We start from the raw sequence: 24,154 nt of genomic DNA, 5'->3' as shown, positions 1-24,154 counted from the left end.
GATGGGAGAATTTCATATTAGCCGAGTATGCATATAAATGATCTGCGAGGGATCGCGAATATCGATCAGGTAGGCGCCATACGTCATTGTCGCCAATAAAGTTCGGCCCGCCGTGGACAGGGCATTACCAGCGAGCATTCAAAAATGCTACAGCTGTGTCAGGTATTGGAAAAAGCTTTCTGCTTTCGATACCTCACCACCCTTACCCCTTCGCGTTCTCCTCCCTATGACTTTATATGGCTTTTAAAGTATAAAGTATAACTTGAAAATTGCTCGTCCGCGCAGGCCGTCAACAAAATGACGCGCGGCGAGGCTGCGGACTGTACAAAGTTCCAGTTAAATATACGGCATTCGCGGATCAGAATGAAGCTCCACCGTACCGTACACTGGATATTACCAACATCCATCACGTATCCGGAGAATCTTTTCTGGCGACTTTACTCGCTTGACTATGATGCATCGCGCCACCCTCATATACTTTCTTAAGTATCCCCAACCTCCCCCCCCCCCCCTCCCTTTCCCGCACTTGCCACGTACATTTTCCTCCATTTTATCCGATTGATGCACGAATAAATCTGACAGCTTATTCTCCTCACCAGGCACGCTTCTGCCAACATAGCCATCGCGTAGCCATTCCTCCAATTGAGGAAAAACTCGCCTAACCCCTCCCCCATCCCTCTCACTACTCCGTCTACACCTACTCTTCCGCAACTGATAAAAACAGCCATTTGTCTCAATCAACGATAATCCGTGAAAGACACTTGATGAAAACGTTCATTCATCTTAATTAATGAAAAACGTGTAAGATTTTATTGACAAATCAGCCAGCGTTAATAAGCTCCGTCGGATATATCTTGCACTTTCTTGCAACGTGTAGCTGCAATATAATGCGTTTGCCAGGGGAAAACTTGAGACAGGAAATTACCTTCTCTGATAGCTGACTGGTTGCGGACGATAATTGGAAACGCGATAGCTTTCGTGTATTTGCCAACCGATATGATCCCATTTTAATAGCGCGGTGTGATGCGCCGTGTAACGTGAAACCGTAACACACAGTAATGAAGAAGGAGGTGCGTTTGGAAAAGTTGGTGCATCCGTTTAAAGCCTCCGAGGCACGTTTGGCTGATTGGGGTACGTTGTATAGTGGAGTAAGAAAATGTATAAATAGTAGCGAGAGAAAAAAAGTTACACGGTTTTCAGCAAGAGGACTACTCGCCCTTATGGTGATTCGCATCTACGGTGGAAAGAGCGCAGGTCGCGCGGGAAACTGGAAAGTAATTGTAAATATGGATGAGGAGTATTTTTCTCGGCAAGGAAAAACTTTATGAGATGAACTTTGGAAGAGAAGAGATCTTTTTTGTTTCTCGGAATCATTAGGATTTTTCCGGAGCTCGTTCCACGCTCGTAATCGGTTCGTCCCTTTTTTTTTTCGTGACAAATGCCCGATTTCGAGCTGTAAATTTAATTAAAGTTTCGAACAATCATGTTTCAATAGCGCAGCTGGCAAAGTAGGGGGAAGAATGTAATCTATTTTACTGGGCGTAATGCAGAAGTTGCGAGAACTTTTACCATTTTCTCTCAAAAAGATTGGATATTTATTGCGTAATTTTCTGTTCTGTGGCACCGGCGATATATTCAACGGACTGCTTGCTTGGTAAGATCTGACCGGTTATCTTCTTCGGCATCTTTGCTACTCATTTTGAGCGTATCGTTTATATTTCTATCCAATCACTTCTGCTGGATATGCTATATTTCTCTGAAATATAATAATACCGTAGGAGCTTTGCAGCAGCAGCAATGCACAGCCATTCCAGGCTTATGGAAAAGCTCGATTTATAAACGTCGAAATATATTTACTATATCAACGTCTGCGCAAATATACGCTGAAATTCATCCGTGTTGAACTTTCAATCTTTGGCAATATTGACCTTTCTATTCATCTGGATGTTAAATTGATTTTTCTAGAAAATCGAACTAATTTAATAAGTATGTGAAATTGTCTTTCATGCTCGTGCAGGGGTTCTTGTTGTTCCGGAATAAATCGATATTAGAAAAAGTTGTGCATATTTATTAAATAACTGGCTTTGATCAAGCGAAATTATAAATTACATTGAGAATTCACTCGTGGAAAAACGCATGCGAAAGCACTAAACGAAGCTGGGCCGCCACGGTAAACAAGAATAAAATTGGAGCGTACACAGGCTACATACTATATTGGATTGAACATATGTTGCTGAAAAACGAAATCGAACCAAATCTCATAGAACTTTTTGCGTTAGTGTTGTACTCGCTCGTTTCATTTAAATTCTTTTTTTGTCCCGAATAAAATGTCTTCTTTATGGCGAGCGGGAACATAACATTTTATAGTCTGTTGTTGACTCGGGCTTGAATATAAAAATACCTATATAAATAAGCATAATAAAAGAGCTTTTGGCATTACAAATTTTCATCATTATAACGCGTATCTTGCCAAGCGCAAAAATGTACCAATCGGGGAAAAAACATGCACCAAATTAATCCGTTTCGAGCATTTTGCTCCATCGACTCTCCCGCAATCCAACATAAATTTTATCTACCACTATATTTTCTCTATTTTGTGTACAGTGAATGCCTTCTTTCGGCCTTGCAGCTTTTTTCAGCCAGAAATATTCGTGAATCGACTGCCGGACGTGAAATGTACTTTTTTATTACCTGATAAAAAAACCTGCAAAAAATCCTATTAGTACACCGAGGGAACTCCTACATATATATATATATATATATATATGCTATATAAGTTTATTTATCAAATGTAAAATTTGTATTGAACGAGAAAAGCATTTATTGTTTGCTTAGCAATAAGGAATTTTCGTTTTATCTTTGAGTGGTTCGTTAGGGAGAGAAAGAGCATATACACGTACAAAATTGCACTGTTGTACATAATGAGGTACTTGGCATTAAAATAATCTGAAGAAGGAGCCTCGTTCCGAGCATATAATAATATATATATATAGTCACCCCATGTAAAGGTACGAATGACACTAAGATAATTTAAGAAGATTGAAAAGTTTTCTTATTTTCTGCAATCTTGTGGCGCACTTCGGGGTCTCTTTTACGTTGCAGGCTCACAGAGTGACACTGTCCCGCTATCGAATTGCATGTGTCCTATAAACCAGTACGTGTTATTGCATAGATGAATAAAATTATTTAAGTCGCTTTACGTGGCACTCATCTCGCTATTCTCTTAGACCTGCTCGCTATTTCCTCTTGCCAGTCTCGTCGTCCGCTTTTACCGACATGTTTATACGGACTCGCGCAACTAGACAGTCGTATATCCGGCACCGAAAGACCACGAGAAACCGTTCCAAACCAGTTTCAGGTAGGATGCTAGTAGCGTTTAACCACAGTCGACCAATCCGGACTCGGATAGGAGGGTTAACCTAGCGGAGAATCACGCTTCGTGCGTTTCTCACTTCCGAAACGTTCTTCGCCCTCCAGCATCGTTCTCCAAGAATTCCCAGATAACGCGCTGCAATGAAACAACCAATGGACTCGTGACTCTCCACCAACTTCAGTTCTTTAGCTTTTCAAGAGGACCGATCATTGACTTTTTATGTCATTCTATGGATTTTTTTGATTGCTCAATTTGGAGGCAAAGCACATATATCTACATTTAATATATATATACATATAGCGATGATGAAAAAATTATAGGGATCGATGGAGCTGAATAAAGTTTCCTCCGAGCAAGCTTTAGCTCTTTTTCGTATACATATATGCGCATCGATGCAATAGGGCAGGGAAAAGATTACGGTAGCAATACCAATAAATGCGAAGTAACGGTCGCTATGGAGAGCGTTAGACTGCTGTACTTCAAGTTCTAAGAGTCTCGAATAGTTTGACGAGGAGGGTACTTGACTTTCCAGTGTCTTATTTTAGTGAAATTGGGATAAGGGTTTGGTGCTCTAGCGCGCTTCGAGACAGCGAGTTAGTTAGAAGATTCTTGTCCTGCTGTGCTTTAAACAAAGAATTTTCCTCTCGATCTACCCTACGTGTACCTCGTGAAATTCGTTTCGCAAGTAAAACTTGAGGATTGGAGAGAATAAAAATCTTGTCGACGGCCGGGTGAAGAGAATAAGGTAGATACCGGAGAAGGTAATGAGAGGTAAAAATTGTGTGGGCCGGATGAGTCGGGGAGTTACAGTCGAGGGTATGAACAAACTGAAGGAAATGTGTGTGTGTGTGTGTGTGTGTGTGAGTGAGAGAGTGAGAGAGAGAGAGAGAAATGGAAATTTGAAGAAAGACAAGGATGTCCGGAGAGAAAAAAATAAGAGGGAAGCTACGAGGGTAAAAGGCCGGAGACTGACTGATATTTATCTCGCTTCCGTTTGCCTTGTACTGAGAGTCGTTTGAAATTATTTAAGGCAAGGCGAGAAAATTTGCTCGGCACATCTGTACGTGCCTTTGCGGCAAACTTTGAGAGCCGTGAATTCGCTTCATGTTTCTTTTATAGCCGACTACGTGGCGAACCACTCTTCGCCAAACTCGTATTACCTTAATCTCAGGTACAAAGCGTTAACCTTTTCTTTTGTTCTTTCGTTTCATTCCACGGAAGCTCCGGCTCCTATCACATCGAATGAAAGCTCTCGCCGATTTACGAACGCGAACCACTGCAGAAGACCTTGGCCCTCTGTCCAAATTTCAGCAGATGAAACATTTCATGAAAATGTTACACATATCATTGAGGATCTTGAACATTTTATTCTTTATAGATCTATATAACAGTAAAGTTTGAAGTTTATATTAATTTTTAATATTGCATTCCTTTATCTTATCTTTTCAGTCTGTATTTTCCAATAAGATTTCAAGTCAGGATCGAGCTTTCTGGAATGAAGTGAAATACTATCTACGCGCGTCTTACTTAATCCCCAAGACATTTTGCAAGTTTTTCACCAAGCATTCTTTCACGACTCGCAAAAGAAAGATTTTCCGCACGTGGCTTTTCTACTAGAAACGCAGAGATTCACACTTGAGGTGAACCAACAATAGCTAAAAGCGAGAACAGAGAACTTGTTATTCCGCCATTCTCTTTCGAGCTGTCACTCTGTCACCGCTTCTTTTATCATTCACCGGATTTACCTTTTCACACCTTTTCCGGTGCACCTTCGAGATTGAAATGTACTTTAACTGAGAAATCAGTGCTTTAATTTACGCTATTCGAAAAGAAGGACGAAACTTTAAAAAAATTTTAATATGAGGCACTAGAACGTTGGAAATCCCGACTGCAATTTTTCCACAATTTATCCATGTAATTTTTTCCACTGAATTCGATTTTCCGACAGAGTTTGCTCATCATCTCAGGTTTCTAAGATAACCTATAGATATAATGTTTTAAAAATTACAGTTTTAAGATATTTTATTATTCCATATTATTGAATAGAAGAAATTTTTTCTAATAGTTTTCATGACACTTTGGTAATATATAGGTACTATATAACAATTAATGCTAAAGTATATGAAGCATGTTCAAATTACAAAGTTTGATAGATCTTAAAATGGTCAAATATATTAAAAAATTATCAAATTCACACATTGTTGCATTAATGTCACCTATACGATTGATAAGTGAAGGCCGTGTGGAGGAGAAAATGTTCGAATCCACTAACATCGCAGCATAGAAGTGAAGGAGCAAGATTTTATCAAAAGCATCTATATAGAAGAATATACTAAATTATATTCTACTGTTGACAGAAGAAACGCAGGGAGATCTCACAAGGCGTTGAGCGTAGCAGATGAATTGGAGTGGTAGGTCAAACCCAAGATCAAATATAGATTATTAATTTCCGCTTCTAACTTTGCCCTATCCGCGCTTCCGTCCATCGAATTTCCAACATCGCATCAAAATTACGATCAAGGTTTATTTTCGAAAAAGCTAATTTAGCCTCATCAGCCGAACCGCCGTCTGCTCTGCATCGAAGTTCCTGGGAATAAGCATCTGTCATCACTTGCAGCCTGCGAGAGAGCATATACATTTTCACTGGTCACACTCGCCTACCATCTTGTTCCGGAAATTGAGTTTCTGCAACCTTCGTGAACCTGATACGCGTTACTCGTCCTTCACCTAACGTGATTCTACACTTTGACTCGATAATCTTTAAACCCCTCTTGTCAATAAGCAAAATAAATCTTCTTTTTAACCTTGACAAATTTAACAGATTTTTGCATCGAAAAAACAAAATTCCAGCGTTCTCCATTGTTGAAACAAGCAAATATGTGAATATAATTATTATTATACAAAATTTTGAAAGATAATATAGTAAATGAGAAAATTGCATTGGGGATAAATGGAATTAACTTTTATTGCTGTACGGTAAATTGAACATTATTAGGAATCTTGCAGGAAGGGAAGGAAGACCTACTCACGAAGTACAAGCAAAATATTATAAGTTACCCTAATTGAATACAATCGGTTAATTCGATTTGAGGAACTTTAAAATTTTAATTGGAAAATGGACTACAAAAATTAAGACGCTGTTGAAGTTAAGATTTAAAGCGGCGGCGAGGAACACCAGTTATGGAAGATAGAAGGGAGAGAATGATGTTGGGAGTAATAGATACGGATGGTCGTATTTCAATTTCAACGAGAGATCATCTTACTCTCTATGACGAGCCATTCGCTAAAAGTGCTTGAGAAGAAATCTTAGGCGATTCTTTTCTGAAATGTGTTGTCATTAAACCTACTGACTGAAATATACTGTTCAAGAGTTTCCTGCTCTTGCACTTATTGCATCTATCCTGATACCAGCAAATGCTCTCGCCTCTATTCGAAGATAATTGCAAATTTCGTTTTTCGACGGTGAGGATAAAATAAAATAAAAACAGGTATCCTCTCGATTAATGTAAAGGTTGCAGCAAACCTACGTACGTCCCAATTTTAGCGTCGAGGTTTTCATCAGGGAAAATTCAGCGAGGACGCGTTTTTGTTATCGAAATATTGTGCGTCTCTGTCGCACTTTAGTAATGAAAGTTGGTTGCTCGTCGAAAACGCACGCTAGAGATCCTTGCTGGAAGTTTACAGGCGTCGCACGTAGCAAACGAGTAGGACAAATTGGCTGCTGGTGAAAAATTTTGCCTGGCCTTTATTTAGCAGTAGCGCGATAACGGAAATAACAAGGACGTTTTTAACTCCATTCATTCGCTCCGGTTAAGCGTTTAACAACCGAATTCCCTAACTATCAATTTTCTCCCGATTCGTTGTGCCGTTCGGCTTCGGAAAATGAGGGCCATGCAGATAATCCGTTGCTTTCGTAGCACGACACATTATTTGTTTTTGAACACAAGATTTTCACACACTTTCCACCGTGTACCATTGGTTTTTCTATTATCGGCAGGAGTTTCTACGGGCTGAAAAAAGCCAATGGTTTTTGTTTGCGGATCGAACCGCAGTTTTTCTCGGATGATCAAAGTTACGTAAGTTACGAAGCACTTAGTGTTTATGTAGCCCCTTGGGTGTAGCATGTGTCGTTGGAAATGATAAGAAGAAATTGTATTAAAAAGTTTTCTTACTTGGTTACAGCCTAGCTCTTGTCGAGGTGGAAGCGCGCCGGGAATATTTGGTCCATTTCGCATATTGCCCTACGGTGAATTGTCCGAAAAGAAAATGAGCAAAAGCATTTCCGGCTGCTAGACGCATTCTCCGTCTGTTCTCATTCAGCCTGCTTTTTACAGTCCTTGACATTTTATGAGAGTTCAACTAGTCGGTATCGCGATATACAGCAAATATATTCATTGTCTCCTTTATATGTCCAGCTTTACGTTCCTCTTTTTCTCATTCCACTTTTCGTCTTTCATTCCGTTTCGGCTTCTTCTCGGTCATTTGACTTACGACTTTTGCTTCCGCAACCCTCCTTCAACTTTACTCAAGGTTAAATGAAATTTACCAAAATGAAATGCTTACCTAAAACATTCGTATATGTATTTTATAATACCTAACGCGTATCTCTTATTTTTCTAACAATTTTTTTATTGCGTGTTTCATCGACAGTTTCCTCCTCTCTCTCTCTCTCTCTCTCTCTCTACAGCAGATATACACGGGAAATTCGTACATCGCGCTCCTCGATTTCCGATTGTATATGTGAAAACTTATTCGGAGTAAAGCTTACATTTATATTCCAAAGTTACCTCCTGCATCAGAGAGATTTGCCGAATAATCTCAGCCGATTTCGCAGCAGAGCCATATAATATATATTTAGCTGCTCCACACGAAACTTATTTTATTTTCTTCAAAGATTTTCTTTTTATTCCTTGCAATCATAAAGTTGTAAAGTGAGCCATAGCCCGGACTGATGGGAGAGATTAAAAAAGATTGTAGGAAGCAGAAAGAGTGTCGCGGATAAGAAAAGCTGAGAGTTTTTTGCTAGTCGGTGACTATTCGACGGTGTGGTATAGGTATCTTATTCCTATAGCCCCTCTCGGAGGAGTAAGACGACTATTCGAAGACTTATCTCGCGGCTTGACTGGCCGAGTGAAATGGTGGTTGGACAGGGGGGAGGTTTGCTCGACTTCGGACTTACTTACCCTGGAACACTGCGGGCTGTACAAGAACCTTGGGAAAATGGAATTTCGAGCCTCGCACCATTACTGAATAACTCCCTTCGCACAGGAATATAAGAAAGCACGAACCTTCTCTCACCAAAGAATAGATCCGTTCTGCGGTAGGTATATCGCTCTGCTCTGCATCCTTTGCATCCTCCAAGAAATTTTATTACACCGGAGCTAAAGAAAAAACAAAGCGGTCATAATAAAGTTAAGATAACCCAAGGGTTGGTGGAGAAAACCTATTTTATATACGGATGGTAAAATCTTGTGATATATGATTACTAATATTATTGAAAAAGAGGAGAGTGCCGGCTGAGGGGGGCGAGTGGGTCGAGGAAAGAGAAATATCGAGGAATAAAATTACTCGTGCTCTTTGAAGATAACATCAGGCGCGGACTAATATTTTCTTATTGAATCTTAACCCGGGTAGTACGTATCCTTAGCGTAAGCTGGCAACCCGGGGCTTAATCGTGATTCTCGTTTTGGCAATTACAGCAGTCTGGTTAAATGCAGAACACGGAGCAAAGTGAATGTGCATTTTTAATCGATTCATGCACTCTGGAGCGTATAACATGGGTCAGCCAACATCGGATTACAGTAAGAAAGAGCTCAAAGAGAATTGCTCGAGTGCCGTTCAACAGTAGCGGCCCTCGGGAACGCTTTTGATGCACTTTCGACGAAACAAAAAGCGCTGAAATATATCCCAGCGATAGCTGCAGTGCTCCCAGCAAAATACAAAAACTTGTATGAAAGAATTGGAAGATTCAACTGCACGGCCACTCGCCAAATGCACACCCAAGCGAAGAAATTCCAGCGAAGACAAAGTGTGTATTATGAATTGGTATTGTAATATATTCATCTCGTGACTCTATCCTATAGTGTAGCTAGAGTGCAACTGAATCGACGAGAGGTGGAAAGAGAGCGAGAGAGAGGGACCACACGAGAGAAATGAAAAAATGTCCACGACGTTGCCAGATACGCAGGTGTGGATTTGAGAATCGAAGCTCCAGTGTGCTGAAACACATGCCATTAAAATCGTAAGGAAATATAAACCGGGAGAATCGTGCGTAAAGGATGCTTCGGATAAATTATGCAGGAGGGCATGAAAAATTCTAAAGAAAGGTGGTAGTGAAGGCCGGCTTTCAGGGGTATCGCTAGGGAATGTATAGGCTGGGTGAAGGGGGCAGTGGCGTAAGGAGATTCACATTATCGTGCATGTTGGATGACGGGATGGTAGAAGCAGCCAGTGTGTGTGTGTGTGTGTGTGTGTGTGTGTGTGTGTGCGTGGAAGGGCTTATAGCGAGCCGGATAGAAGCTGCTATGATATGAAACTTTGATCAAGAAGCGTATGCGCAAAAGCATCCCTGGAATCGGAACTGCTCACCCATGGGAGTCTGCAGCGAGTCGGTGTGAACTGCCTTTTCAAGAGACGTCATTCACCAATCACAGTAACATCAATTTCTTCCTTCACTCCCTTATTCGATTCTCTTCCATTTTATATAAATAGCCGACAATCTCTCCGAAACCCAATAAAATTCCACTAGAAATCACTGAAAGAAATCTGCAAGGAGCAAATTAAACTGACTTTAATTCCAAAGCGAATATCCGAATCGATTTTATTCTATCAATCGAATTAAAGTAAAACGGTACAAATCACACCAATTATTTTTTTATGATCAATGAAAATTTTCGTTTTCTTTTAAAACCTATCGTTTTGAAACTATTTAATCGTTCGCTAGAAAGTTTTCTTTGATAAAAGCAAATCTTTGTCGAGTAAACATTGTCATTTGAACTTAACGGTTAGCTCACCAGTTTTTCTTACGGTTTTCCAACTTTTTACCAGTTTTTTTCCCGTAGAGAAAAGTACTTAAGACCGCAAGACTAGTAACACTTGCCTCAGTCATTCGTAGAATTAGTGGCATGGGTAAGGGAGGAATAAAAAACTTTTCAAATTTCTTCCATAGGAATGGAACTTCTCACGCTTGTAAAGCGTAATAAATGTGTTTCCGTTGACAATATAGCAGTGAGAGCCTCTCAGGGCACCACTATGAAAAGCAAATATCATTAAAAGTGGTCTGTATATTAATTGACTCGTGATACATATATATATATATATATATATATACGAGGCAGAGAGACGTATAAAAGCATGGATACTATATGTACATGTGATAAACTGAAATGGAGAAAGCAATTAGCAGTAGCTGGTGTAATTGTTATCGAGTGCAGCCGTATTAAGCTCTCTGATACACACGAAATTTTGTTAGCGAAAATTTCTGCTCGTCCGTAGAATTTATAAATAGAATTACCGGCCGAGACTTATGAATCGTTTCGCTTGTTTCAGACCGTTGCTAAAGCAGATCAAAAACTCGGCGGAGTCTCACATCGTACTGGATTGCTCGACCGAGAGAATCTACGACGTATTGAAGCAAGCTCAGCAAATTGGAAATGATGAGCGACTATCACAGTTACCTCATCACTTCGCTGGTACGTACGTCCTTTAATTAAATGAGAATGCAATTAGGGTTAGACTTCCTAGCGACCAACTAGTCGATCCCGTAGGAACCGAACGATTCAAACCTTACCTTCTAGCCCCACCAGCTCGATCGAATTTGTACGCTCCACGTCGTTTCTCTCACATAATGTGCTCTCAACTCAACACTCTCAACTAGTCTCAACTCTCCTCAACTAGTCATAATAAGTTTCCCAGGAAACTCCTCCTCTTTTCGATGGAAAAAAAATCCCATTTCACCGATTGCTAGGTACGTATGTTCAGGGCTAACTTCATTGAGGCGGAAAAATTGGAGAGGATCGTTTGTTTATGGAGGATCGATAGCATTCTTGGATCATTAAGGGAATGGGTCTGCGCGTGATAGCTGGGAGATCTTATTTGTCCCCGAACCGACACGCGGTGCGCGGTGCGAGAGCTTTGACGCGTTCTTAGTCAGGATCAATAGCTTTCCTGCGAAATACTCGAGCCACCGTCGCTGTAAATTATCCGTACGAGCGCCAAGCAGAAATCGATTACCGAGCTTCGGTACGTCCCGAGAGATTGCTTCGCTTGTCGTTTCTCCAACGTCCTGATTTGAATCGCGACGCTGATAACGCTGCTTTTCGCAATTTCTATTTTGTGGCTTCCGCGTGTAAACTTTGAAAAAATCTTACAGCCAAAAAGGTTTATTTTCTCAATCAACCCTTTAGCACGATTAGGCCAGCTCGACCCGTCGTTCAACCTTCGTTATATTTTCATAAACCTGCATAGTGTAGATAATACGAAGAAATAAAGTAGAATACTCTTTGAACTTGTCGAATAACTGTGAAAGAGGAATTTTCTTCGATGAGCTTTGTGGTAAAATTAAATTTCAATGATCTGGATAGATTTGAATGGAGATAATAATAAAGTTGATGCTAGATTCGAGTCTGCCAGAAAGATTCTGAAAATACTCGTGTTTCGTTGGAGATTCTTGGTAAAATCTGTGTTTGCTACACCGGAAGGTTTTTATTTCGTTTGGATCGGCATCCGATTACATTTTCGCATTAATGTGTGACGAGATTCCTCCTTTATCCTCGCCGGCGGAAAGAGAATATCCTCCGGGCATGAACGCTCTTCGGAAGAGTCGAGCGGGAGCGAGGAATCTGGGATTTTTCTGTGATTCGCGCCAGAAGAGGAAAGAAACAGTAGAGAGAGAGAGAGAAGCCGAGTTAAAGGGAAAGATCGCTGTGAGACACGAGATCGTCGCACGTGTTGTTCCGGTATTGCTGGAGGCACGATCAGTTCAATATCGCCAACCTTTCCCAGCTGTCTCCCTTCTCTTTTTCAAAATTCCTCTCCTCTCGACCCTGACACACAGTCCCGCAAAGGAATAAAGCTTTTACGCCACGGATGCAGAAAGTGCGAAAGAGCACCCTGCAATAGCTCTAACAATTTCCCAGCTACATTCGACCAACGAAATTTCATAATATTCCCTAAACGCTGACTCATCATTTCACTCTCAAACGTGAACCTTCTCGGATTAACCTACGAGGTCAAGAGTTTATATTCCATGAGAGTTATACATGTATTTTTTTTTACAAAACTGTCAGAATTAAAAAAGAAAAATGATAAAAGGGAAAATTTACATATCTTGTCCCAAAGAAGTTGAAGCTACCGCGGGGTAACCAAAGCATTTATTTACCGACTGAATATGCGAAGGGGCTGTTGGTTATATTTCCAAGTGGAGCTTATATACGCTATGGTGCCGCTTGAAAAACATTTACTTAGCTCGATGGATGGACAAAGAGAGCGCGAGGGGTGCGAGCAAGGGGGAGGTAGTGGAAGGGATTGAGAGAGACGACATCGTGTTAGTGGTTAAAGCTAAAAGCCGCCTCGGGATAATTAGCAATTTACCGATGCAGGCTAGAAGCAGTAGTGGAGAAGCTGCAGGGTGTCGGGTGTCAGGTGTCGGGCGAAAAGACTGCAGAGGAGCCCACGGCAATAAGTGATAAAAAATAAATGGAGCTTTAAATGGACACGGTATATAGGAGCTGCAATTTATCTTGGTCCTCCACCAGATTTCAATTTAGATCCATTAAAATGTAAATTAGCAAAGGTATTTGTTCAGATGCGAAAGGTAGGTATGGTATGAGAGGTGTCCTTTCTTCTTTCCTCGCCCACCCTCCCCCTTCCCCCTCCCCTCCTCTCTTCACCCAGCTGCTTCCTTTTTCACCTTACATGTTCTGCTGCTGCCAGTCCTTCACCCCTTTTCCACTCTTCAGCGGTGTTGGCTCTCGCGGGGCCAGTTTACACGGTACACCGGCTAGGATTTCTCTTGGCCGACGTCGAATCCGTAAAGAGAATCCCTAAAGCCGTCGGCCTTTGATTTTAATTGCCAAGTCTCCCAACGAGATCCTTCGTTACTCATGTACTTTATACACCAACGTGCTTGAATTTAGCTCGATGCTCGCACAGACTCCCTACTAACCAAATTAATGCTGTCCCCCGCTCCAATTAATTAGACTCGTATAATCGCACTCGCCATTCTACCCTCACTCCAACCGTTTCGTTCAGCCCCCTCCTACAGGACCTGTCTGCTATACCATTTCGCCATCTCTGCTTATTTTATATATATATATATATATATATATATATATATGTGATTCAGTTTGCCCTTTGGAACTCGTTCCTTATTACAAGATATCGAAAAATTGACAATTTCTCGTAAAATTGCGTTGGATATATCGGTGAGTAATAGCTTTTTATTTTCATTTATATCGTCCAATGCTGGTAGCAGAATCCAGCTTCATCCATCAGAATCTGACCTTTTTGTCGAACGATCAAAAGAACGCTGACCCTTTCAAGCGCGGCGAAGGGCGAGGGGACCGAGAAACTATCGAGAGAAAGAGAGAGAATTAACTTATTTCGAATTTTTACGTTTGGCTATCAAGAAAATCAGTCGATATATATATATAAGAAGGATGGATTAATTTTCTCCCTGTTGAATCGCTGGATGGGTTATGGTCTGGTTCGAGGCGTCGCGAGATAGACGCCACTCGTTACGATTATATTATGCTCACTAGCTTCGTAGGGATCATTAGATTCTCCGGCGACGCCAAGGCGTCGCTAAGCTTCTTACGACGAGGCTTCGATCGTGCAAACGCTCGCGCAGAATTAATCTCACGACGCAGAGACGATCACTGCAGCTCATATACGAATTTCTTCGTCATTAAAAATCGAAATTGCTCCAGTATTGTCATCGTAATGTCGGTAGTTGCTCCAATTAAAAGGAAAATCCGTCAGCTTTTCCGCTCGACTAATCGAGAGAGAAAAAATCCCCTTCCTAATGGGGGTGAGTTTGGTACTTTTCGAGGCCAATCGGGTATGCGCTAATCCAGGAAAAATAAAGATAAGTCGGATCTCAATGAGAGGGTTGAAATTACGCCGCAACTTTTTCAATGGAAATCCCTTGCTGCAGGAAAGAGTTGTCGTGGCGGATTGCGTCAGTTAATTCGGTATAATAAAGGAAGTAGTTAAAGCGTTAGATACGCTTTGTTGCAAAATCGCGACATGGCGGAGAGGACGGAGTTAGCTTTGTGGGTGGAATTTAGTGGAAAGAAGCTCGTTTATCATGGTGGAGAGGCGCGGCTTCTCTTGACGTTGTCCTGCTTGCAATATCGCCGCATGCTGATACGTCGATGGAATAGCGTTAGACCGGGCTACCTATACATCCATATATAGTATAAAAGCTGAGAGATCGATCGCGTATCGATCGGTGCGTGTGACGTCACAGCTTAAACCATGCAATTTCCGAGGACTGAAAAGGGCCACGGGGATTCATGTACAAACTCTCGAGGAAAAAATCCAAATTTTCAGCGTAAACTTTGAATCTTGCGTTATTCAATTGTATACATAGGATTATAACGTTAGAAATAACGATATTACGGATTTCGTTCGAGGCGATTGATTGGATTAAAGTGGATAAATGAGAATTAACCGAGGAGCGGGGGTTAAGGATACTCAGCCGCGCGAGGCTGCTCGCTGGGCATATACTGGTCGATGTTAGGATTTCGCGTGGCTCTATGTGACTGCAGATTGGTGGTAGGCATGGAGGTTGAAGGAAAAGGGGGTGTGATCGATGAGGGATCGATGGATCAGGGAGACGTCGGCGGTGGATCGCCGATCAGGAGGCACGCGATATTCCGGAGAAAGGACGTATGTACTACGTAGTAGGGTGCAGTGATGCCGGCGTGGCGGCGAGGCGGCAAGCTGACAGGCAAGCTGGAAATACATAGGAAAGTTATTTACCGTGGGCAGTACGCGGGACAAAGGATAATAAATGGCCGCGCCGGGCTCCTTGAGCATTGGAACGGGTGGACGTGGCTGTGCGGAGCAGCGAGTTTAAATCACGTCGTCCTAACGATATAGACACCCACCTAGAGGACACCCACTCTATTCTCCGTTCGGATATCTCCATCCGCTTCGACCGCTGGCCCAACCAGCGCGCGCTCCGCTCCCTCGCAAACAGCATCTGTCCTCGCTACATGCAAATGCTCACCTTCCACACGATAGCTACCCCCTTCACTCATACTCTTACATCCTTCCATTCTTTCTTTTACTCACACTGCATCGAGAGTATTGAGTCCTCCACTCTTATTCGCCCTATCTGCTCACTCGCCAACACTATGTATATATGTATATATACGCATTCCCCGATCACCGTCCACACGTCCATCTTTATACTTCACTGGCGCATCAAGCACGACTTCTAATAGTGGAATAAATTGATGGGAAGAAAGTAGAAGAACATGCAATGAGTCGTGACGAGCAACGATGCTAATGTATTGTGTATATAGCTGAATTCGCAGTGCATGGATAACTTTGTATCAGTATATGACAAAGATTCGTATTCTAGTAGAGTATGTAATTTTCCTTCAACGGTATCCAACGTATTTACATATTTATTATCGAAAGAAGAGACATATTTTCCGAAAGTAAGTTGGAGGTTGTAATATAGGCGTTGCCTGGTCTCGCAGACGGAAGTAGTGGCAAACACGAACGCTCTTGGGAGTTCTCATATGCATGGGCTTTCAAATGAGTTGATAAAGTGTATAAATTGCAGTTTAATGCGAATATATAAAAGTATAAGTATCGTGTCTACTTTGTGGCAAGATCTTTGCATAGGAGTAACATAAATCAGAAGGCTACTTAACGAGGTCCTATTAAATATGCAACGTTACGCTTCTTTGCATGGAGGAATCGTGAGATTTCAGCGACAAGGGCGTTTTATAGCGAGCAAAAGGAAAGCTGCGAATTCCTCTTATTATTGCCCTGCTTAATTAGTAACGCGATTATAGGAGTTCCAATAATTAGATACGGACCGAAGTTGGGTAGAAAGGCGCCAACTAAGTAGATTTTTCATGGAACTTTCATAGAACATTTAGGCCAGTATAGATAACTACGTGCTGGGTGACTCGAAATGCCTCTCCACCGAGGTGATTAGGAAGGATAACGAGATAGCTCGGGGATGACCCGCTCAGCATCGGCGGAACGCGCGGCGCGAGCACGATTTGATGGAAAATCTAGCATCGACCTGGCTCACTGGATGGACTCGGTGGGATATTCGATCAAGCTTCACTGCACGTCATTAATTCGACTTAAATAACATTCAGCTCTCGATGAAGCTCTCCCGCCCGCGTTCCGGGACATTTACCGTGCATCGTCCCCGCAAACGCTATCCTCCCTGCTCTCTCTCTCTGCCTCTTCTTTCCAACATACAACTTACAGCAAAACCACTCTCAATCCTATCGAATGTCCCCGATTCTAACCGTATATACAAGGTCGATGCAAAAAATCTTGTCAATTACGTTATAGCAACTTTTTCCTTTTCCGTTGCAGGATCTCCACAGCGTCGATCTGGAGGAATTCAAGCACGGCGGGACCAATATCACTGCCTTCCGGCTAGTGGATCCGGAGAAGCCGGAGATTCAGAAAGTCGTGCAGGACTGGATCTACGGCGAGAAGCGTTATAACCGCGAGCTAGACATGGGACAAAATACAAACAGGGTAAGTATTTTTAATGATTCCATTGAGATTTTAGAAAACGTTGTATACCCCTGTAAGAATGATCAGGAAAATCACAGAATTAGATTATTGTTAATCGGTCTATAAGGAGATAAATAGGTGTAAAGTAAGCATATATGCTCTAAATTGGCGATAGATAAATATATTTGGGCCGAGAGTACCTAAGCTAGATGTGGTGGAAGGAGAGTCAGGACTCAGGACATTATCGCACCCGGAGATACGTATGCTGGAGAACAAGTTGCTCGCGTATTTACCCGCATGTACTACTAGTTGGCCGTATGTATACACGCAATAGCGCGCACGAACGCGAGACCTCCAGAGCGACGGGAAATTACCTGTGCAATTTACTCACTTCCGCTCCTGCACCCCTCCCCCTCCCTTCCGTTTTCCGTTGGCCTCCCTAAAATTGCCGGCGTCGCTAACGAAAGGGCGAGGGATTAAACAGCGCGGCATACGTAGTACACATACATGTTTATCCCCCTCAGCCGCTGCGTCGCCACCCCTCCCCTCCCATTATCTAATTCATGCGCAAACACGCGCAGACCCGTTCTTAACTTTCGGTCGTCTTATTCTCCGACCACGCAATGCGATTATAAACTTTCGAGTGCGCAAATATACACGCAGTAACGCGCACCAACGAGAGAACTCGGTTCAGGAACAATGGGAAATTATCTGCCCAATTCATCCGCTTTCTCCTTGCCAGGTCCTAGTCTCTCTTCCGGTTCCCGCTGGTCACCCTGAACTAGAACCTTCATCTACAGCAAAACCATCCTGCAGGGACTGAGTGGCTTGACACACGCGTATATACCTCTTTACCTTCTTCACTCGATTGTCGCTACTCTGATCTCCCACTGTCCATGCGCAAGCACGCAGAAAACCACTGGTGATATCTCAGTTGGTCTTCGTGTCTTCCTCATTCGTGCAATATAATCGCAAACACTCCCCAGTGAGTAGCGTCATTAACACAGGACCTTCTAGGGAATTTATATATACAGTACAACTGTTGCAAGAATCGACAAAATGGAGTTGCTTATCATGCAAGCCTGTCACTATCGATGGGGAAAAGGAGGATTGTTTGTCGTTATTCTCTCGTTCGCTTTCCTACCGCGTAGAAGCCGCTAATAAACCTTTGTCCGTGAATAGCAACTGGTCGGAGCCGCCAATATCAACGGCACGCGTGCTAATCCGAGTCACGTTCCGCAAGACAAATCGAAAGTCGATTGTGCTGACATTTTGTCCTACGTACGGGATAATGATCCCCCCCCCCTGATTGATAGCGAGCAAGCATCGAGGCATGGTTAATCGCTGCAGAATTCTCGATCGAACGAAGCATGCGATTTTTAGCTCAAACGACTTGTGCAAATCCGCTGCTGAGTGGACTCGATTGAATCACGGGGTGGAGAGGCTCTGCTGATTTCTATATTATATATTTAACGCTGGCGATGCGATTAAAGTTGAGATTCTGGGCGTTAAATGGTCGATTAAAAAGTAAGTAGTTTGAGGAAACAAATTGTATTGCTAAAACATCTGGTAGCTGGTTGGCTACCAAGTACGGAGCAAGTAAAAGTTGAGAGACAGTTGTAGATGTATACGGCTATTTCATCGAGAGAGGAGCAACATCTGCTTCGTTTAGCAGCGGCTGCCCGCTCTTAAAAAGGCTTATCTGCAGGCTACGATTTCTCTGCACTGGAAAGTTTTAGATAACTTTTTGCTGCATAGTTCTGCAGGAAGCTCGGCTATCCGTCAATTTCGTATTTCGTGAAATTAACGCTGGTCCAAGCCAGTGGTTGAATTATTTACAGCTGCAGAGTTATTATTGTGAAAGTTATTATTTATGCTCAGTCGGGAGATATACGCGCGTATAATATAAATAGGGCCGTTTAAATATTAGACAAAGGGTGAATTCACGCGCAATAGTATAATACAAGATAGATGATATGCAACGTTTCAGAGGTATAACAGGAATATATATATATATATATATATATAACTATTAGAAATTTGATGGACTTATTTTTAGTGAGATCCGGTCGATCTCTGCTTTGGTGACGTATACACACATATACATATACATATACCCAGGGGCAGTCTTACTTTTTTTATATAGCTCCTTTCTTTTCCTTATCCTAGGAGGAGGTCCGTCGGTTTGTTTGATCCTTGACCCGTTCATAATGACATAGAGAAAAACGATTCTCCTTGGTTGACGAGGGTTCTCGTGTAGTGTGTAACAGATACATTTATACTATAGTCTATGTCTCTATAGCGTACCTTACCGTCAACTGTTCAACCCTCGACTTTTCTCCAACAACCAATCTCGATTCCACGATTATCCAGCCAATGTTCTTCTACCATCGAGAACCTCCCGTTTCGATCAGACGAGAATTTCTGTATGATCGTTAACGGGAACACCGAACCAATTGTATAAGGACTCTCTCGTAGGAGAGAAAATTAAAGGGGAAGAGTGTGAAACAGAGAAAGAAGATGTACATATATATATATAACAAATGTTTGGCAGAGCTATTTGGACTTGCGGCAGGCGTTAAAGTTAACGACTGAAAGTTTCTCAATTTACTGATTATTCCTGTGAGCGAAAATCTCGTCTCCTCTACGGAGCCAGGGATTAGGATCCCAAGAGCGACCGCTTACATCGAGATGCATAAATAGCGAGAATATTCATCCACTAATGGCGACACTTGCTACTTGTCCTTGGAGAAGAGCCGATGATCGGACCAGTCTATCGCGTATTTTGCTCGTTAAGCGAGACAACTTGGAGAAGAGTCGATAAAGGTGGTCGGGGCCGGCCGAGGGTGGAAAGCTGGTTAAATTTATAGCGTCAAAGACATTAATTCCCAGAGTTATCCAAGCTCCGAGGCAAATATTGCACGAACGTGAATTATATCCTTCGTAATTACGCTAAACATTGAAAGACTGCATGCCATTATTCAGCAGGTTTTGCGGAGGCAAAGTGGCGCAATTTTATTTGCGTTTCAATGGGTAAAATGATGCCGGGTAATATGGGGGGGGGGGAGGGGGGAGAGGAATGCTGTTTACGTAGCTCCAGACGAGAGCAAAGATGCCAAGTGGCTGATAAGATTCCTGAGGGGCTTGTAGGTGGGAAAGCGAATAGGGCTGTTGAGTAGGGACTTTATGGTATAATAATAATATACTTGCACACCTGTATAGAAGGCCCTATGGAAGTAGGTGGATAAATGACAGTACGTGACCGATCTCTTCTGCAACTTTAGAAGAGATTTTCCAATGCAGCCTTAGTGGACCTTGTAAGCGAAAAGGCCAACGTAGAAACGCGCATAAGGTCTTACGCGAACGATGCTGCTTTCTCGATAAGAGCGCCACCGTCTTATACACAGAGCGAATCCCTTTAAGCTCGCGCGCGGAACCGATAAAGAAGCCTTCTCGCAGATAGGCACCGTTTTCATTTGAAATTTATCAGCTCCATGAGCTCTCACATCCAACTCCTTATACGATGGAAGAGTGCGAGGAATCCATAATTGTAGCTTCAGTATTTTCCAGCTTTTCGTCCCTTGTCAGTAAAACTTCAATTTATACTTGAACCTTTTCAGAGGAATACACCCCCGTGTCTATCTATATACAATATAGATACACACACACAACACACACTCGTAGTATATATAGAGTAGATACCCAGCGATAGACGCGTTCCCCTGATGTGAAATGCCTTCACTCCCCGAGACTTCTTTTTAAAAGGAAACTCTCGCGCAGCCTATGGCCAATAAAACGGACTATCCAAAGCTTTTCTATCAAAGCTCTTTTCGAAACTAAGTATGCATTTATACCCTTTGACGATACTACTCGTACGGGTCTCGTACGTTTATTACATCAGGAAGCTACTCTTTTTTACTCTAACCCAATTTCGTCTACTCCGCAATATCGAATTTCTGTTTGGTGTTAGACGAGCTTTAGGTTGCCTTCGATTTTTTCCCCTATTTCTTATTTTGATGCTGCGTTATCTTTTTATTGCTAAACTCATTTGTTTTCAATAGTACTGCTTTAACGAGATTTTCAAAAATAATACGTGTATCTATATATGTTTAATGAATAATCCGAGTATGTGATATAGTTAGTGCTGGATATTTTTCACGACTACACGTTTTCCACGTTATTTAACTTTGCGCAACGTCAATTAATGTCAAAAACTCTCCCTACCTGCAGTGAAAATATTCGCTTGCAACTTTGAATCTGTGATGCAAAGAGAGATTTGGTTCCGAAATGTTATTTTTTTAAAAATGTCACATTTTTATCATAGATAATAACTTTTGGTCCATGATATTAATTGACGAGTTGTGGGAAAACTGTGAGCTAATTAGCCAGATCCAACCGTGAATAATAACAAACGAATAATGACAACCAATACCAATCCAACTGAATTTTACATAAAACTCTGAGGAAACTGCTCTTTATATACGTACTATATTATTGAACAGCGATCGTTAATGCTTAATTAATTGTGACAGTTTGCTTAACGTTGATGAAATATTATTATGTTACGTTTAATTCTTGTGAAAAATTAATAATATGCTGATCCACCATTTTGTTCTTTTTCATGCTGTCCCGAACAGAATAACATGACAACCATCAAGGTGAGTTTTTACTCTATTTACAAAACTATATAGATATAGGAAAATATAAGAGCTTGAAAAAAATACACATATACATACAAATATATATAAGAGGAGAGAAGTAGCAAGAGCAAAAAACGACAACTTTCGACTATGTTAGACTTCTTTTATCGATAGAGAAGCCAATCAAGTCGAAGGAGCGTTGATGAAATTTCAACTCGATTTATTCAGGGGCGTAAAGTATTTGAGCCGGTATCTTTTGGAATTTGATATGTAGCTGCGTGGGCTGCGTGAACATTTTAGCTTCCGAAAAACAGGAAATCGGCTGCAGAGACTCCTCTCACCATAAATACGCTATACGGTCGAAGAATCGTAAAATCCCGTAAGGATATTGGCTATCTGCTATACTATAGGAACGAATATCCGCCTCGGGCGGTGGGTCCGCAAATAAGACACGAGTATGTCGAGGATGACGAAATACAAGCAAAGGAAGTCTATACGTACACATACTTATATCTATAATAAACACGAAGAATTTCTCTAGAAAAAACAAATTTCAGCTCCTTCGCTGTTCAAATGAATAAAACACTACGAATCTTACAGAAACTGAAGGAAAATAATAGCTCTATGCTGATTGGAAGTTGATTTTGTCACAAGTTTCGAGCCAATAATAAAGTAGAATAATATAGATCTCCGAAGGCGCGTACGCGCCTATGGAAAATCTGAGAGGAGCTTCAGCGTCTTGTATTTTTCAGACTGAGACATCGCTGATGTACGACGCCGTTCATCTATTCGCGAAAGCGTTACACGACTTGGACACGTCCCAGCAGATCGATATCAAGCCGCTATCCTGCGAATCCACTGACACTTGGCCTCACGGGTACTCACTCATCAATTACATGAAAATTGTAAGTAAAATCCTTTCCCTGTTTCCACAACAGATTTTTACTAAAATATTCAAGCCTCTCATTTCTCTCGTCATCAATCCTTGTTTCTCCATGTATTTTCCCTCCTTTCGCTCGGGAGACTCTTTGATCTGTTTGAAGTAAAAACTCTAAAAATCCAGTAATAATATATTCACAACGGAAGGTACATGCAGTATTATAAAGGTATTAATTAATTTCTTTCACCCGAAGAGAAAAGGAGCGTTGAGTCTATTATTGTCGTGTCATTTATTAATATTGCAATAATGGAATCACAATAATGCATACAATTCACGGGATTAATATTGATTCCTAGGGACCTAGGTGTGTAAAAAAACCAGCTATGTGTGTGTGTACGAATGGGCGGAGTGTATGAACAGTGGAACGTGTTAGATATTGACCGTGCAAACGTCATGTGCCGCTATAACTTCCGATTATTGTTATCAGTGTATGTATGGAAGAGGATTGGTCGTGGTAAGAGGAGAAAAGAGGGAGGGGAGGGGGTGGGAGGTGAATTTGGTGATATCATACGAGCATCGATCGGTTGTCACTTGGCATAATAAGTCACTTTAACTGATTCGCTTAATCCGGAGTGGGTTTGCTTATTAACATGGAGGGTCACGCCGGTGCATCAACGCGGTGAGACTGGCTTTTAGGGTGTGAAAGGGGTGAGAAGGGGAACAAGGGAGAATTCTCGATACTCGTGGGCATTTCGGTGGACCGCAGCCGTTTGCAATGAGCTGTCTTCTCCCAACGGTGTGACCCATTCTCGATTGTTCACGAGGACAATGGAAAGTTACTCCCGTTTAAACGAACCTATATAGTACCAGCTCTGACAAATTATCCCAGCTACCGAATCCTGGCTGACATCATATCCAAGATTTCTAAGTTAGTGTTAAGATTGTAGTTGTAAATAAACGATGCTTTTATAAAGAGGCACCTCTTTCCCTTTTTTTTTGTTTATTTAATAAATAATAAGTCAGCGCATGAAGGCTGTTAAATTTTAGCCGTGGAACAAGCCTTATTTTTCAACAGCACTCTCTCGTTTTCTTTTGCATTTGCATCGTAGTTTGGCGGGCGTATAAAATTTGATATTGGATTTTAATGACGAGGATGAAGTATCGGAGGTGTAAACGAGAATTGTAGTATACATATATGTATGTATATAGAGCCATGTTGCACGGTGAGTGGATCAAGCATCCGATATATAGACGTCGGGTCGTAGTTACCCGAATGTGATGCATCGATAACGAGAATCGGTGAAGCTGTCAGCTTTCTTATTCTGCCGTAAATGCGTAACGCGCTACTCTCTTAAATTTTCTACACAGCTATATCTGAATCATAATTTACTCGTGAAATAGACTAGCTTCGTTTTCGGACTGTGCTTTAGCTCTCCCTGGGACAAATAATCCCATTCGTGAAATAGTAGAGTTGCTTCATCGTCCTTTAAACGATTCGAGAGATTCCGCGACTTGGAATAAAACGAGAAATAAAATGGA

The 24,154-nt window shown here is 41.7% G+C and overlaps 1 pseudogene; it reads left to right on the top strand.

Annotated features, from left to right (window-relative positions):
* The window catches only part of LOC136784983 (glutamate receptor ionotropic, kainate 2-like), an 85,312-nt pseudogene that overhangs the window by 50,770 nt on the left and 10,388 nt on the right, over positions 1 to 24,154 (top strand).

The sequence above is a fragment of the Prorops nasuta genome, unplaced genomic scaffold, assembly GCF_024137725.1.
Source record: "Prorops nasuta isolate Cenicafe-Biocafe unplaced genomic scaffold, Cenicafe_Pnas_1.2 PNAS00119, whole genome shotgun sequence".
In the NCBI taxonomy this organism is placed as follows: domain Eukaryota; kingdom Metazoa; phylum Arthropoda; class Insecta; order Hymenoptera; family Bethylidae; genus Prorops; species Prorops nasuta.
Note: the sequence above shows the minus strand (reverse complement) of the source record. Positions and strands in the feature narration are given on the sequence as shown.